The sequence below is a fragment of the Panthera tigris genome, chromosome A1, assembly GCF_018350195.1.
Source record: "Panthera tigris isolate Pti1 chromosome A1, P.tigris_Pti1_mat1.1, whole genome shotgun sequence".
In the NCBI taxonomy this organism is placed as follows: domain Eukaryota; kingdom Metazoa; phylum Chordata; class Mammalia; order Carnivora; family Felidae; genus Panthera; species Panthera tigris.
Genome location: NC_056660.1, coordinates 23043770 through 23059779, shown reverse-complemented (window position 1 = coordinate 23059779; position 16010 = coordinate 23043770). Strand labels below are relative to the sequence as shown.

Here is a 16010-nt window from a genome sequence, read left to right as displayed (position 1 = left end):
AACAGGGAGGCAGGACTAGATGAACGTGATGTTCTCTGACTCTGGTCAGTCACCATAGAAGAGGAAGCAGAGCAGTGCCTGGGTCCCTGGGCATTCCTGACCTCTCCTATCCCACTTGCCTACTCCTCAGCCCCCCTGTCCAGCTCCCTTCCCCCAGCCCCAACTCCTCCCCTCCTTTATCTCTCCAAGGTGCTGAAACATTAGATGGCCTCCTGGCTGTTCAGTGGGAAAACATACAGAGCTTATATTTTTCTGTCTTTAATATGAAGTATTTTAAAGACTAAAAATTCCAAGAAGGGGATGCCTGGGTGGCTCAGTGGGTTGAGCATCCGACTTTAGCTCAGGTCATGATCTCATGTCTCATGAGTTCAAGCCCTACGTCAGGCTCTGCGTTGACAGCCTGGAGCCTGCTTTGGATTCTGTGTCTCCCTTGCTCTCTGCCCCTCCCCCATGCTCACTCGCACTCTCTCAAAAAAAAAAAAAAAAAAAAATCCAAGAAGTACCTTAAACTATTAGCGGCTGGAGTGGAAGGGAGAAAATGTGGTCAGAGTGTGCTTTTCACTTTCAATTGAATATAATGTATAAGTTATTGTATAACATATATAACTTATGAGTGATTATGGCTAAAATTGGCTCTCTTCTTTGTATTTTTTCAGTATTCAAATATTTTAACCTAATTCATGCCTTTTGGGGATTAAATAAATGAGTAATAAAGATTTATCATTCCAATTAAATGAATTTTCCCTGATTCAGGAATTTCACTGTAGTAAAGCTTGCTTTCCTATATGATGAATATCCCAAGCTCTGTCTTTAAGCCTTGTGAGATGGCAGAGAAAATTCACTGGCATCATGAAAAAAACACAGAGGAAGTCTGAAGAGAGAGGAAGATACGATCTTTAGATAAAAAATGAGCACCCAGGCAGTGCCAGAGGTCAGAGGCCAGTAAGCTCCTCACCCTGCAATCCTCCTGCCTTCCTTCTCCAACACCCTGTATTCTAGAAGATCCTGTATCTATTTCCTTTTAGCACATTTTATAATCTCCTTTTGCAGTTAGAGTAATTATAAAGAAATTTACTTTCTCCATATTTGATACACGGGCTTGTCTATTAGCGGTGGACGCTTGACATATATAGACCAAGGCAGTGCTCTGTGTGTCCATCGTTGTGAGCACACTGATGAATCTGGAGTTTTTCTGAGCTAAGAGGTAGGTGCCATCAGTGCTAGTACTGTCTGTGTACCCCTAAAACAGAGTTCAGACCTAAGGGAACCTGCTATTTAAAAACCCAAGACCTAAGTTTATCTCAGTCCAGGTATTGCCATTTTGCCCAACGTTGCCACAGATACATTTCTCTGTATTCCTAATTTATCCCCATTAGCCAAGAATCGGTGTCTAGTCATCAAATCTAAATAAAAAAGGGTCCAAACCAAGTATAAATTGGTATACCTTTCTGGAGGGTAATTTGTCCATATCTACCTAGTAAAATAAAGGTAAAACTTGTTTTACTTCTATGAACTCACTTGCTTAAGTGTGCAGAAATAAAGTCACACATCCATTACAGCATGGTTTACAACAGAAACAGTAGGAACGACATAACTCCAAACATCCATACAATGGCATATATGCATTCTTTAAAAGGAATGAGGTATATCTCTAAATAGTGACGACGAAGATATCCAAAACACACTGTTAAGGGGGAAGGAAACAGTCCATTTACGTACTATAAACCTACATACAGGGGCGCCTGGGTGACAGTTGGTTCAGTGTCCGACTTCAGCTCAGGTCATGATCTCATGCTTTGTGAGTTCGAGACCCACATCCAGCAGAGCCCACTTCAGATGCTCTGTCACCCTCTCTCTCTGCCCCCCCCCAACTTGCACTTTCTCAAAAATAAACATTGAAAATAATAAAAAAAATAAACCTACTTATATAAACAGAAAAGCAATTTGTTTTTATGCTCATAGAGACAGACAAAATGTAGAAAATATCTCATTTCACACAGTAAATTTTTTATATGTGGCTTAAAATGTTCCAGGCTCTGTTTTAAGCTCTTTATAAACACTAACTCATTTAATCCTCATGACTGCCTTTGACATAGGTACTACTTAACCATCTGCATTTCAGATAAGGATCAGTAGCCTCAGAAAGCCCAAGGTCATAACAAGATCCTGACTCAGGCAGTTTGGCCCAGCACCTTTTTTGTTGTTGTTGTTATTTTTTAGGGTTTTTTTGTTTTGTTTGATTTGGTTTGGTTTTTTTTTGAGAGAGAGCAGAGGAGGGGCAGAGAAAGAGGGAGAGAGAGAATCCCAAGCAGGCTCTGCACTGTCAGCACAGAGCCCAATGTGGGGCTCAAACTCGGGGACTGTGATGTGAGAACAGGGCCTGAGCCGAAATCAAGAGTTGGATGCCTAACCAACTGAGCCACCCAGGCACCCCAGCATCTTTTTAACAATTACAGAATGCCCCTTCTTTCTAGTACCCCTCTAATTTTTCGTATACCAGCAGTTATTGCTTTTATTTTAAAATTTAAGAATTAAGAGAAAAAAGTGGGGTGCCTGGGTGGCTCAGTCAGTTAGGTGTCCAGCTCTTGGTCTCAGCTTAGGTCATGATCTCATGGGTTGGTGAGTTCAAGGCCCGCATTGGGCTCTACACTGACAGCACAGAGCCTGCTTGGGATTCTCTCTCCCTCTCTCTCTGCTCCTCACCCACTCTCTCTCTCTCTCTCTTAAATAAATAAACTTTAAAAAGAGAGAGAGAAAAGAGTCTACATCCATTTGGGGCATTATCAGTTTTTGTTATAAGGCATAAACATGCATTCCTGCTTCAGGGGTCAGAGGTTTAGAACAGAATTCAGAAATATGAGCAGGTTATTTGCCTTTTAAGTTATAAAAATGGCAAAATTTGTTTCAACTCTTGATACTTACTGAAATCTAGCCCAAGAAAACAAGTGGTTTCAGAGACCCTGCTTTTGGAGATACATCCATGAGACCCTGAAAGCCCCAAGCCAAAGAGCTCTCCACTCACGTCTCCGTTCATCAAGAAGGCCAGGTGCAGGTGGGGAGAAGTGGGTCTCACTGGGGAGCTGCAGTGCCCCGCACTGGCTGTGGATACCCGCACGCCAAGCAGGTCTTAAGAATTTCATAGTAATCGCCCTGCCCTCTAAGGTGGGCACTTAAGTTATTGGAAATGAATCACAACTTACCTCCTAGTGGTGGTTTTGGCATCTACAAGCTGGGGGACTATTACTGTTGCTCTACTTAACTGATGACATCACACAAGAAGGTCTATTAGATGTACTCACGGGTGTGTAAGAGAAAGTGGACAACAACAAACAAGAAAATGTAATCAGCTGGTAAACAAAGGAGAGGAAGCTTCAGTCAAAAGGATCAGACTGAGGAAGGGAACACCCCCAAGCCCCATGTATGGGACCAAAGGAGAGTGGATGAATGAGGTAAGTGATTCCCAGGTACACTCGGGTCTGGTGGGGAGGGGCCACAAAACAGCCAGGAACTTTGGATGTAAATAACAAGAACCACGGCAGCTTACAGAAAAGAGGGTGGGTGCAGTATTGCAAGGGTGAATGGAAGCCAGCGGCCATTCACAGCCAGGTAAGAACCAAACTGGAAACTAGAAATCCAGCAGTCACCCCAGTTGCAGAATTCTCAGACCTGCCAAAATTCCAGGCGGTGGATATTCTTTAGCACACCTACATGGCAGAAGCAAGTGGTGTTTCTATTCGGTCATCTTCCCCAGGCTTCCAAAAATCAAGAGACAGTTCCAACATCTAAATCAAGTTGGCAGTGTCCTTGGCTCCCTGAATTATTTTGCAATCTGCAGCTCACACCTCTTAGCCTTCCTGACAGGAGAAAAGAGAGAGACAGCATTTCCGTTTCTCTGTGTGATGCCAACTTCTTATCTCTTCTCACTTCTATCTCCCTTCTTTCCTCTATGACATTTCTTTGGCTGCCCAAAAAGTCATTTACAGTCTCCCTTATGGCATCGCTGGCCCCCTCCCTCAGCCATGAACCTTCCCCATGGTACATTTCTGTAATGGTTTAATGGATTGCTCAGAGTAGGATCATTCTGCAGTCTACATTCGGGCGTGACTGCCCCCACAGCTGCAGCTCCCAGGGCCCACGAGTGACCCAGCTGCACTGTGGAAAGCAGGGTCCAGAAACCTGAGTACAAATCTCATTTCAGGAGTCCTAGTTTTCACCTGAGGACCTATCATAGCTAGGTTTCTACTAACAGCAGAGCCTGAAACAAGGACTCACTGTGGGTAGTTTATTTGGGAGGCGATCCCAGGAAGCAGAAATGGAGTGGGGATGGTGGTGGGGAGATGGATTATGACAAAGTGAAAAATTCAAGCTAAGAGTATGTTATCCAGCCTGCCTCTGAAGGCAATGGGAGCTCTGTTTTGTTGGGAACCTCTGACAAGTGTTCAGATCCTCCCAGAATTACCATCCTAAAGAGTGGGAGGCTGAAGTTGGAGCCACAGACCCCATACCTCTTCCTTCAAAGACTGTCCTAGGGGTCTGTATGCATCTTTACTTTCTAGTTGCTCCTATGCATGGACCAAGAGGGCTCCTACAATTTTAAAGGCCTCTGAAGTAGAAAGGAAAAAAAAAAGAAAAGCTAAGCTTGGAGCAAGATGCCTTTAGCAGAAGCAAGTAAGAACTTGCAGTAAATTCCACTGCGTTGCAGCCAAATTCAAGAGTTGGCCGAAGGGGATGGGACACAAAACCTGGGCTGGGATAGGTCTTTAACTGCTCAAAGGAACACATACATGTAGTTTAAAAAAACTCAAGTAGAGAAGAGTGTCCAGATCTTCCTGGACTTACAATGGGTTATAACCTGATAAACCCATTGTAAATGGAAACTGTCATAAATTGAAAACACATTTATGCACGTAACCTACCAAACATCACAGCTTAGCCTAGCCGAACTTCAACGTGCTCAGAACATTGCCCACAATTTGGCAAAATCATCTGATGCAAAGCCTATGTTGTAATAAAGTATTGAATATCTCATGGCACTGATTGAGTACTATACTGAAAGTGGCAAACAGAATGGTTGCCTGGGTGCAGAACGCTTGTAAGTGTATCAGTGGTTCACCCTGGTGATGGCAGGGCTGACTGGGAGCTGCCGCTGCCCAGCATCACAAGACAGGATCGCTCGGCGTAACGCTGGCCCAAGAAAATATCAAAATTCAAAATTCGAAGTATAACCTCTACTCAATGCATATCACTTTTGTCCCATTGTTAAGTCAAAAATCGAGGCCTAAACAAAAGCCTAAGTCTAAGGGCCCCTGGGTGGCTCAGTCGGTTGAGCATCCAACTTTGGCTCAGGTCATGATTTCATGGTCTGTGAGTCTGAGCCCCGCATCAGGCTCTCTGCTGTCGGCACAGAGGCCACTTCAGAGCCTCAGTCCCTGTCTGTCTCTCCCTGCCCCTCCGGAGCTCATGCTCTCTTTCTCTCAAAAATAAATAAATATTAAAAAAAAAAAAAAAAACTAAGTCAAAGCATCATAAATCGGGGATCACCTGAATAGTAAAAAGCAGGAATTTCATACTTCCCCTCCCCAGGCCAAAGCCTCCTTCCCAGAGTCACCCCCCTTACAACCATTACTACCTTTTCTGTGAGTTACCTCCAATGACCTCCGTTTCTTACTCTTCCGCCAAAGAAATGTATTGGAATCATCCCTCATCTCCATACCAAGGATTTCTCATGAAGCTTTGGGGTTTTTCCCCCCAATCTACCTTTTTGCCCAAGGAATCACAAATAAGATAATGAGAGAAGGATTTGACCCAGCTTAGCTCTTCACATGCAGTCATGTATGCCTCATCAGGGTTAGGAAGTACTTGGATTCACACAGTTTTATTTCCATGCCTGAGATGCCTACAGGAAACATACAGAGCTGTGGTGATGCCAAGGCAGAATCCCAGAGCAGCAAATAAATGGAATTACGTATCTGGAAATTGGTGCCACAGATATGCAAATTGCTTTGGGTGACCATCGATTCCAACAAGAATTGAATTTCGGAAACTACTATACCCAACACAAGGAAATAATTGACCACCTGACAGGTTTTCTGTGAAGACTCAGACCTTCTCTTTATCCAGACAGCCTAGAGCATCATCTCATCGTGTGACGAAGGTGATGTGTCTACGGCAGAGGTATACTCTGAATTTGCCGGGACAAACACAATTGCAGATATTCTATCCAAATGGCTTATGAGGGTCCTTGTTAGACCACAAATATGGTGGCACAAGATATTAATGATCAAAAGAAGTGAACCTAGCCCTAGCATAAGAGTTCAGCCCAGCAGCTGTGTACTAAACTGTCTTGACACACTCTCAGCATTGCCACACTTAGCATACATTTATGATTCTGAGCAAATTACTTAACCACTCGGTGCTTGGATTACTCATCAGTAAATAAAGGGTAATAGTAACATCTACTTCAAAAGGTCATTATAGGGGCACCCTGGGTGGCTCAGTTGATTAACAGTCCGACTTTGGCCTAGGTCATGATCTCGATGATCCCGAGCCCCACATCAGGCTCTGTGCTGACAGCTCAGAGCCTGGAGCCCGTTTCAGTTTCTGTGTCTTCCTATCTCTCTCTGCCCCTCCCCTGCTCATGCTCTCTCTCTCTCTCTCTCAAAAGTAAATAAACATTTTAAAAAAATTTTTTTAAAGATCATTATAAGGATTAGGTGAGATAGCACAATACTTCTCCATCCACCCTGGGTGAAAGAACATATTTCTAAAATTTTCAGTCTGATGTGGACTAATACTCTTAAAAACACAATAAAAATAGCCACCATATAGCAATGACAAAGGCAAACTGCTAAACACAAATACCCAGTTCCCACTTCCCTCGTGTTAAACAGGTTACAAGCTTTTATCAATCATCACCAGTCTGAGGACCACACTTAGAGTAACACCGCAATCAATCGCATCCATAAAGGGCTTGGCATCGTGTCTGGTATGCTGTAAGTGTTCGACAAGTGTTGGCTTTTTTAATTAACATTACCTGAGATATATCCAATTTTATGGTAAATGCTTTTGCTGATGTGAACCATGTTGTCGGAAGCTGTCTCTGCTGAGCAGGAGGAGAGCAGGGGAGAGCTGAGCTGTCTGAGTAGCAAATTAAAAACAACAAGCCAAAATGAAATAAGAGTGAAGCCTTTAATCACTCACTGTGATAGCAAAAGCAAGAGGCTAACCTGCAGGAAGCAGCCAACTCTCCCATTCCATTCTCCCCCACAGAACAGTGCTCTAGTTGGAGAGACTGGCGAATCAGCACAGATGTGGAGTGGGGGTGGGGCATCTCACTGCCTGGGGAGCCCAGAACAAAAGTCTTCTGCAGTTTAATGGACCTGGAGTTCACAGGAGAGGGGAGGGCTGGAAGTTGAAAAGAACAGGGTATTGAATCTGAGGGCAGAGGACAGTATCTTCAAGGTTTCCCGATTAGAAGACCTCCAAATGCAAGTCCTGGCCTCGGAATGCAGGCCTGCGTAACAGCATGGCTGGCCAAGAGGCCCTGAGTCCTGACCGTAACTCCCTTCACAGACTGCAGTGCACTGGCTGTACATCAAGTCTATGTGGGAAGGGTATATCAGTCGGGATTCTCCAGGGAAACAGAACAGAATGGATGTGCTCACTACACAGCAATGCATAGCAAAAAAAAAAAAAAAAAAAAAAAAAAAATGTGTTTATACATATTTACATAAAGAGATTTATTTTAAGGTACTGGCTCATGTGATTTTGAAGGCTGAAAAGTCCCACTGTCTGCTGTGTGCAAGCTAGAGTCCTAGGTAGGCCAGTGGTGTAAGTTGAAGGTCTGAGAGCTGGAGAACCCATGGAGTAGATCCCAGTCCAACCGGGAGCCCAAGGCAGGGAAGGATTGATGTGGAAATCCAACCAATCAAGCAGAGAGAGAATTCAACCTTCTTCTGCCTCCAAGTTTTATTCACACCCTCAAGGGATTGGATGTTGCCCACCCACATGGGGAGGGCCATCTGCTTTACTCACTCTACCAATTCAAATGCTAATTTCTCCCAGAACCATCTTTGCTGATGTATCTAGAAATAATGTTTAATCTGATATCTCTGGGCAGCCCATGGTCCAGTCGGGTTGACACACAAAATTAAACATCACAAAGGGTAATTTTCCTTCCCAAAGCCTCCTAGATAAAGCCTTTGTAATTGCCTGTGGTCTAGCCTGAAAAATATCACACATAGGGTTTTTAGGCCAGGAACTGAGCTCCTCACTGTGATCAAGGTTCTGACCCAAGAAAGGGCAAAATCTGAATGACAAACACTGCTCTTTGAGGTAGCCTTTTTAGAAGAATACTCTGACTCAACAAATGACCTTGTTTTAGGATCTTTCGCAACACAGGTGTTTGAAAATCAACAGATAACACCATTTAGGAATTTCAACTAGAAAACAAATGCAAATTCTAAGAATAATTTGAACAAAATGAAGTTTTAAATTATGATGAGAAGTGACATAGCAAAACTCTGCTCTTTATTCCTTTCTAAGGAATAGTTCTTAAAAATCATTCCATGAACAACCAACTTGGTTATTATAACTTTCCAAACAATATTTCTAATTACAGGAATCTCATTAGGTTTGCCCAGTAATTTAGTAGCAATGATTCTATCATTGCCTACTTCTTCAGTCTCTTCCTATGATTAAGATATTCTTTTTAAGAATGACCTCACCCGGTTGGGTGAAACTGAAATGTATGTCATAAAAGTAGTAAGGGATAAAAATTGGGAAACTTTACCTGGGAAAAGAAACTTAGAAGGACCAGGAAATGATGACACACAGCTATCTTTAATATTTCCTGTATTAGATGTATTCAAAGAGAAATTAACTGGGACCAACGAATAAAAGTAAGAGAGAAGCATTATTTGAGCTACACATACACAAACACAAATATTTTAATATAGGAACATTCAAGAGTTTTTAAGAATAGGCCACCTAGGGGCGCCTGGGTGGCTCAGTCGGTTGAGCGTCCGACTTCGGCTCAGGTCATGATCTCACAGTTCGTGAGTTCGAGCCCCGTGTTGGGCTCTGTGCTGACAGCTCAGAGCCTGGAGCCTGTTTCGGATTCTGTGTCTCCCTCTCTCTCTCTGACCCTCCCCCGTTCATGCTCTGTCTCTCTCTGTCTCAAAAGTAAATAAACGTTAAAAAAAAAAAAAATTTTAAAAAATTAAAAAAAAAAAAAAAAAAGAATAGGCCACCTAATGAGAAAACCATATATCTGCAGCTCCAAGAATTTTTTAATGATAACTGATGAAGTTCTGGGGTGATGGGAGTTTCTTGGGGTCCAGAGCTGACAGCCAAGAAAGAATTCTTGAAGACATCTTTGATGCAAAAGGAGATTTTATTAAAGTATGGGGACAGGACCCATGGGCAGGAAAAGCTGCATGGGGTCTTGATGGGTAACTCATTATATACTCTCAGGTTGGGAGGGGGTCAGGGATACAGCAAATCTCCAAGGAATTTTGGAAGCAAGGTTTCTAGGACCCTGAGGGGCTTACTGTTGCTAGGGAAACACCATTTATTACTGTTGAATAAAACTTCAGTCAAGAGACCCTTCAGACGCCTATGGGGGGGCCATAAGCTTGGAGCAAGACTGCCAGCATACATCCTAAGGCAGTTGAGATAAAGGAGGTAGATTTACTGGATCCTGCAGGTTGGGACAATATCACACCAAGGTTCTCTTTTGTCCCTAGCAAAGTGTCATCATTGAGGCAGCTGAGCTCCTACTTGTCAGTGGGCCGTAGGCAGTAAGGGTATTTAGTTTTTTATTTGCCTTAGTTTCCCACATCACCATGCCAAGCACTTAACCCCTTTCCTTTGTTCTTGGGTAGCCAGGAGTGTCCAAGGAATATCGCATGTATTCCACATGGGGAGGAGGGGAGGTTGTGCCAGCCTGTCCCATGCTCCTCATCAATAACAATGGTGATGGGTGGATTAAAGCATGAATACAAAAGCAACACACACCAAAGGTTTTATCAATTTTATTTGTCCAAAGGTCATCATAATATTGATCAAGTTGATGAAACAAGGAGAAATAACAAAAATAAACTGGTCTCAAAACAGTTGAGATCTATCTGATAGGAAAAAATTATGTGATAAAATGGCCGACGGGACTGATCTGGGAATTCCTGTTCCTGCCCAAAGACTCTCCTGCCGGGTTCTTCTTCCTGCTCTGCTTGCCGCGTGCACCAAATCGCCACTAATGTGGAAGTAACAGACTATAAATTGTCACCCATGCTTAAGTTCAGGGATCAGACCTCTGGAGAATGATCTCCTCTGAGCCTGCTGGTGTGAAATAAACCTCCTGCCTTCCAAGATCTCCAAGTGCCGCTTGGTTCTTCCGCCGGCTGATCCAGACCAGGTTCCATAACATATTCAATACTCATTTCTAAATTTGGACTCAGGATTTACCTCATAGATAGCAGCTCTTAACTGGTATGTCAATTTGTATTTAACTTGTATTTAAACACTTGCATGAAAAATATATTTTCATAAAGTTAGGCAGAAAAGAATGTTACCCAAACTTTAGCTATATGAATTTCGTAATAGTTCTAGAATTAATTACTGACTTTTAGCATTACAGAGATTCTGTATCACCTTGAAAGTCTTAATTATCCCTCAGCATCATCAAATCCCCTCCAAACTAAGCCAAAGAATTCATCACGTCCTGAGGCTTGCATTTCAAAGACTATTGCAGAAACTTAATGTAAAATTCATATGCTTCAAATGTCTGTGAATTTGTTCTGAAATTGGGTCTTCATTTCCATAAAATAACTCTGGAATGCCACAAAGCATGTGATTCTACTGAGCTGAGGGACAGTTCAGCAAGAGGAAATGAGCATAGTCTCCAACTAGCATCTCTAAAAATCACTCGTGCACCAGTTAGAATGTTCTCAGTAGCTAGAAACAGAAAACTCAACTTAAACTGGCTCACACATTGAACAAGACTTATTGGCTCACATAACTTACAACTCAAAGCTGGCACATTTCTTAGGCATGATTTGTTCAAGACTCCAGCTCAATATCTCTGCACTTCTCTTTATGGTTATCTCGTGTGTGAACTTCAAGATAGCTTCACAATAGGACACAATGATGCCAGGAATTCCAGTCTTTATATCCATATTCTTCATCATCCATGAGAGAGAGAGAGAAAGGGCAAGAGAGAGAGAGAGAGAGAAAAGAGAGAAAGAGAATGGGTTTTCCTATGTCCTGGAACTCTAGTAAATTTTCTAAGGGTCACGTTGATTAGGCAACCTCTGAACCAACCCCTGGGACTATGGGAATGTCACGCACTGAATGGCTTAAACCGGGTGGTCTGAAACAATTGTGGGAGCAGAGGGGGTAGGGCAAGGTCTGGATTTGCAGCATTTGCCAATTTCGGTGGTATAAATGCTTCCTCCCCAGCCAATGTGATGAGAGAAAGAGAGAAAATTTTAAAAATTAAAAAAAAATAAAAAGAACATGAAGAATGCCAGTGATATTGTCAAAGAGAAGGAAGAAGTAACAGTTTGAAAGCCCTGGGGGAAAAATAATGCCTTTTCCTGATGGTATCCTACTGAGGTAAATCCACTTGACAAAATGGTCACATACATAAAGACTACAATAATAGATTCCTAAAATATTAACAATTGTTTTTTCTTGGTAGTGGAATTACAAATAACCTTCATATTTTGTGAATATACAACATACCATTTTTACAATAGAAAAAAAGCAATAAGTTCTTAATATTACTTGCAAAACAAAACCAAAGCTCATCCAGGAACAGATGCCAGAACTCAGCACTCCCACTGCAGCATTTTCTATTAAATTACATGGCATCAATCAACAAGCATTCCTTTCATGCAACGGAATAGAATGAAATTGTTGAGGAAAGGAAAGGCTGCTTTGCCACATTATAAATTTGCTTTTTCTGCAATAGTCATGCAAATATTTATAGATCACCCTTTATCTGCCATAATAGTTTCCATGAATTGTTCCAAAACAATTTAGTTGGCATTCATCTTTTTAATAATATTCTAAAATTTTAATTGGAATAAAAATCATCAAAACGAGTATGTTTTACAGATTAATCATCTCACTCAACTATCACAGCAGTGCTAACTCAGAACTGCAAGTCACAAAAGATTAGGAAAAAATGATGAAGTTGATGGACCAGCAAAACTATCTATTAATTATATGGAGAATTTAAATTATCAAAAACTAACTGGTTCTCCTTGCTTAAAAAATTATAACGTCTGAGTGGCAGATGAAATAAGACAGAAATTCATCTTTCTTCCTCTGCCCCTCATTCATAAGCCTTTTTGTTAATTTCACAATGGAGAATATGAAAAATTAATGAGATTTTTGCTTAAAGCATATCCCTCTAAGCTTACATTTATTTAAATTAGAAATTCACCAAAATGATGTGTGCTTTTTCAGACTCCTGAAAAACAATTCGGTAGCCTTCAAATAACAATCTCAAAAGATAGAGAAATTATACAAATATATTTAAGAAACAAGTATCTAAATTTTTTTTTTTCCTCTTGAGTCTTTTTTCAAATCAAAAGCTACAAAGTATTTAAATTCATTCAAGTGTACGTGCTTATTTCTGCATCTAGCATAAGATTGTATTATTTTGTCATGTCAGAAAAGCAGCAATTATAGGACCATGACACTGGAATTCATATGCCATAACACAAATGTCCAAAGGATTTACAGTGACATGACCTTGAGAGTAGACGATGATCTTTCTCCCTAGATATAGGTCTTCCATACCAGATTAGTTATTCCTGACGCAAAGGATCTTCTTTGTGTCATCGGCACCTTTACATACCGGTGGACATTTAAAAGGTTTTCAGTGAGTGTTGAATAAATGAGTCAGCAATTAAATGAAGCTCTGTTTTGTCCCATGCCTCAAGTTCACTAATCCAGAAACCACTTTAAACTTAAATAAGCAGAGATATAAAGCTTAGTGAGGGACACAGTCACAAAGTAGCTTCTCAAGTCAAACATGGTCCATCCATTCTCAAAACCTCAAAGAGACCACTTTCTCATTTAAGGAAGCCATAGTATCTCCACATTATTTACCAGAATCCAATGCCTAATTCAGGTCTCCAGGAGCCCTTCCAGCAAGCTATGAAGACAAGCACCAGGTGTCCTTTGGAACTCTGAGTCCTGGGTTTGGGTGCCTCTCTGTCAATGAACTCTCCCCTATCTAGTCTTACATTCCTCCCCTCACAGAACCAACATTCTCAAGATGTGCCCCCACATGTGTTTCCCCAGTTTCTCTAGGTTCTTTTAGCCAGATTCTGTGATTCCTTTGTGAGAACCATTTCTTCCTGAAGCCAGACCCATACTTCCCTCTTCAGGCTGAGCAGAGACCTGAATCTGGTTATTGGCCTAATTAGGTAACGAGGGAGGGTGGGAGCAAAGAAGTTACCCACTTCACATGAGGCTTTGCATGGGACCCAGGCCACTGGGGTGGGGGTGGGGTTCCTTTGTAAAGGGCAAAGGAGATGCTTCTGCCAAATAAGGATCCAGAGCAACTGGAGTTTAAGGTTACCTATTGCTTGCCTCAAAATCCCCATCTTTTCTTATCAGGGTCCTAACATTGACATAGGAGACCTGTTGCAGTGTTGCATATAAAGCTTTACACTCCTACCATCCTTAAAATTAAACCCTGACGTTGATTTTTCAGCACAGTCTGTATGGTAGCTACACTGGCTAGCAGAACATCGCTTAAATGTGTCTGTGACTCTGTTTACAAAGCTACCAATGCCATCAAAAGAAGAGGCCCCATGCCACAATCCTTATAAATTTTCTTTCTCCCATAACATCCAAGTGCATCAGGAATAGGTCTTCCAACTACACTTCTCAATAAACCACAAGTGAAAACTTTCGTAACCGACATGTGTATTAGGCAGAATCATGCCCCCACAAATGTCTATATCCTAATCCCAGAAACTATGAAATGTTACTTTATGTATTAACAAAAGAGATTTTGCAGCTGTGATCAAAGTTAAATACTTTGAGATGGGAAGTTTATCCTGGATTTTCAGGTGGACCCAATCTGATCACACATCCTTAAAAACAGAACCTTTCCTATCTGGATTAGATAGCTCTCTATGTGAGATGTGACCTTAGAAGAAGGGTCAGGGAGATGCTGCATAGCTGGCCTTTGAAACAGAGGAAGGGTCCACAAGCCAAGGAATGCAGGCAGCTTCTAGGAGCTGGAAACAGCGAGGAAATGGATTCTCTCCCAGACCCTCCAGAAGTAACGTAACCCTACTGACACCTTGATTTTAGCCTACTGAGACCCAGGTTGGACTTCTAACCTACCAGACTTTAAGAAAAGCAATCAATACATTTGTGTTGTTTCAAGCCACTAAAATTACAGTAATCTGTCACAATAGCAATAAAAATCTAATTCAGGATGCTGTTGCACACCAGGGTTATTAACACTCCACTCACCACCAGCAATGGAGCTCCTATGGCTTTGAGACAGATAGGCAATATGACTTCAAAATTGATCTTGAGGCTCTGCTTTCTAGGTCCACTCCTGTTTCAGTTACCTCCCCTAGAAAACAGTCTGTGACAAAATTCCTATTTCATGAGTTTCCTAAACACAAAATTTCATCAGTACACACGCACACACAGCCCTAATTCAAAATTACTATATGTTAGTAAACAAACTGTAGGCTTGATTAGCCACAGTTAGCCAAAAATCAGTGGATTTTTGGACTGCCTTAGAGAAGTTCCTCTTTTCTGAGTTCTTGTTACTAAGAACAAGAATAGGGTCTGTACTAGATTAGCACTGCTCCTGCTGGGCAGTCCTGATGTTGGATAAGACCAGATATCTCACCTCGGTCTTATTGGAAGGTCTGGGCCAGCTGTCCATTGTGCCCTTTGATTCTGGGATGTCTTAGCAGTCGATGGTGCTACCAGGGATCTTAGGTCTGGCTCTGGGTAGCTCCCCCCATGGAGCAATGTTCTTCAACAAACATGCCTATTAACATTCTTCCCTGTGATTTCTACCTGCATGCCTTCTTAAACACACATTCCTTTCCTTATTGACCTTTTCACTCTAAAACTATATTTGTATCACAGATATACCTGTTATTACAATTCACTTAGTATTTATAGCTATTGAAATCAAAATGAGTTACAATGAAGTTCACTGCACACTACCCCCTTTCTTTTCCTGTTGGCTTTCACTAGGTTCTCTCTGGGTTTGAATTCCAGGAAAAGAAATCCAGGGTAGATCAAATGAATCATTTAAATTACTGATTCTGAGGCTTACAAACACAGGTACGGGACACTGAGAGAAGTTATAGGTCACCCTTTCTGTAAATATACAAACTACCTAAAGGAATCAACTTCCCCCTATGTAGGGCAGTATGAGGGTTGGTATAAGTCTCCAAATTAAAAGCAAAATACAAAAGTGAACTCACTGACCATATATCCTCATAAATTTAGGAGTCTGGGGAATTAATTCAAGGCCTCTTTGCACCCTATGTTCAAACCTATGAAGCTGCACAACAGTTTTCTCCCTGAACAGCCTCAGCCTGTTGGGCAATGTCCAGGGAATGGAGCCCTGAGGCCACAGAAAGCTGGTCCTGTTCAGCTAACTTCATGGTTCTAGGAACATTCATAAAAATAATGGGTGATGACAAAAGCATGTATTTATAAGAGCTATTATAAATGTTGTTAAATGTGCTCAAGTATCAAAAGCAGCTTCAGTACTTTCATTTTAAGTAAAATATAGTCAATGGATTGAAATGGTAATAGCCTGTCCAGATTCTTGAAATAAATGGAGCCTGGTAGATAAATTGCTTTATGTGGAAATTACTTCAGAGTCTACTCTGATACATACTGTTTTTGAACATGTAGAGCAAGATTCAATAAAGTTAACTCTAATAGGATCTGATATCCTATGTTTTCCTGGTGGTTCTTAAAGTTTAATATGCTTAAGAATTGCC

The 16010-nt window shown here is 41.6% G+C and overlaps 1 long non-coding RNA gene across 1 annotated transcript; it reads left to right on the top strand.

Annotated features, from left to right (window-relative positions):
* The first annotated feature begins 3338 nt into the window (after positions 1 to 3338).
* Positions 3339 to 10370, top strand: LOC122230957. Its single transcript, XR_006208006.1, has 3 exons — positions 3339 to 3449; positions 6891 to 6992; positions 10049 to 10370. It is a non-coding gene; the product is annotated as an uncharacterized LOC122230957 (long non-coding RNA).
* Positions 10371 to 16010: the final 5640 nt, after the last annotated feature.